Here is a 2,308-nt window from a genome sequence, read left to right on the forward strand (position 1 = left end):
TCAGTTACCAATAGATGCACATTATATTCAAGTATTCTGTTATACATGACTTTAATCAAATTTTAAAAGTTAGAATATCAGTGGTAGTACCAGAAAGAAATGCATGTAATGTTATTTTTCCAATATGCCTCATCCATGCAAATTTCCCCAGGTGACATTTCAAATATTCTTCATCAGAAGTTAATTGAATAAGAAATAAAAAAATAATCTTTATTTATAATTTAACCTTATTTCCGAGCATTAAAGATAATTTACATATAATTCAACAAAATATTTTAAAAGCACGAGAAGGGCTGAGTGAGTATTCACATTCATGCTTTAAAGTCCTGAGGACCTGCTAAGTTTGACTTAGGCATTCTAATAGCCATTGTGAAGAAAGACACAATCAATTCAGTGATCTATGAAGTTTAAAAAAAAGTCTATTTAGAAGGGGACAATATTCTAAATTCTGAAGTCTGACGGTGGAGAAGCTCAATCACTTGCTAACCTTCAATATTTTTTAGTGGTAAACTGATGTGGTTGAAAGTGGATTATGTAATTTGTTAGGAGTACCTAAAATGCAATTCAGACTATTTCACTCCTCTGCTCTAAATAGTTCAGGATCTCCCCACTGCCTATAAATTAACTATAAACTTCTTGTTCTGACATTTGAGGCCATCCTTAAAACCACATCGAGGTGAGCTCCCTGAAGGCAGATAGCATTTCTTATTCAATATTGTGTTGCCAGCGTTCTCACAGGCCTTTGTTGACACAGTAAGTGTCAACCGATGCTCAAAGATGTTATATAGGACTCTCAATCAGCCAAGAAAGTTCATGGAAATCTCTCCAGCTCTCATCTCTCTGTAAGGGCTGATCTTGACAGTTTTACCCGTTGAATGATGACCAGTATCTTCAAAGTTGATAGTAATGATAATAATGTCTCCATTACCAATAATAGCTACAATAACATCACTTTGTATTTGTATTCTACAGTTGACACAAAAATTTTAATCTATTCTCACAACTAGCATGCCTTGTGAGCCAAGTAGTGATCCTGATAGTACTCTACAAGGCAGAAGACAAGTCCTCGTTAAGTGGTTGGTAGATGCCATTTCCTCCTGATTTGAACAATGGGATGCAGTCTCTTCCTCACCTTCAAATCCTTATGGCATTTGGTTTATACATCTCTTATAACACTTACTAATAACTCCATACATTTTTATATAGTGTGTTAGTTTACGAAACACTTTCTCATACTAAATTCTTGTTTCTATTTTATTCTCAGAGCTTCGTTTAGAGAAAAAAAAAATCCTCTCCTTATCCTGAAGACCCCGCTGCTCTCTCCACCTCTCTAAAAATATAAAAAGTGAAAGCTACTCAGTAGATTACACCACCCACCACTATTACCACACTCATTTTATCATCCTTTAAGAACCATAGAAACTTTTTAGGTCCCTACTCTCTGCCAGATGCTGGGATAATTTTTTATAGATAACACTATTTCAGTTTATCTCTTCTTTGCTCTTAGGTTGTTAAATTTGATTCTCTCTTCAAAAAAAACCCAGCCAAATTCTAGAAATAAAATTTGTACTTTCCTTCTCTGTGGATACTCTAATGAAGAAAAAGGGTAGTGATGCTGAGAAGGAACTGACACACTTTCTGAAACTATGCTGCAGTGACTGATTTAGGGAACCGTTCTGGCTGGAGTTCAGTAGGATGGTGTAACACATCGGTGGATCAAGGATGTGTTGCTAAGAGCTGCCAGTTAGGGGAATTTCTGATGAGACATCATCAGGTAGGAAGAGATTCCAGCCTACGTGTTTTGGTGATGAGCCTCTTCATTCCTCATCTTGGTTCAGAGTGACAGTTTCAAGCCAGAAGGTGGCTGGAGAAACAGAACCAAGATGAAGGCCACTACCAAGAATCTCCTGGGTCAACGGCCATGCCACCCTGAACAAGCCCGATCCCTCCTAATCTCAGAAGCTAAGCAGGGTCGGGCCTAGTTATTACTTGGATGGGAGACCATCTAGGAAGACCAGGTGATGTAGGCATAAAAAATAAAAAATAAGGGATTGTAAGCTGACTTGCAATCTGTGAGGTCAACCAAGAGTTGCCTCATCTAAAAAAAAAAAAATCTCTTGGGTCTGAGGACATAAAACCCCCTGTGCCAAGATGTGGCATTACACAATTCCAGGGGACACTCTTCAAGTGGAATACAACATGCATGGTGTTCTTGGAGTTGTGCAACATGGCGTCCTCCCTTTGGTGTCTGGCTCTGTTCCTCCATTCAACTTACTGCGTGTCATATCTATGTTGGAGACCCTCAAGT

General features: G+C 38.1%; 1 pseudogene; it reads left to right on the forward strand.

The window, feature by feature from the left end:
• The first annotated feature begins 1,911 nt into the window (after window positions 1-1,911).
• Window positions 1,912-2,030, forward strand: LOC111743852 (annotated as a pseudogene).
• Window positions 2,031-2,308: the final 278 nt, after the last annotated feature.

This window comes from Pteropus vampyrus, unplaced genomic scaffold (genome assembly GCF_000151845.1).
Source record: "Pteropus vampyrus isolate Shadow unplaced genomic scaffold, Pvam_2.0 Scaffold123, whole genome shotgun sequence".
In the NCBI taxonomy this organism is placed as follows: Eukaryota; Metazoa; Chordata; class Mammalia; order Chiroptera; family Pteropodidae; genus Pteropus; species Pteropus vampyrus.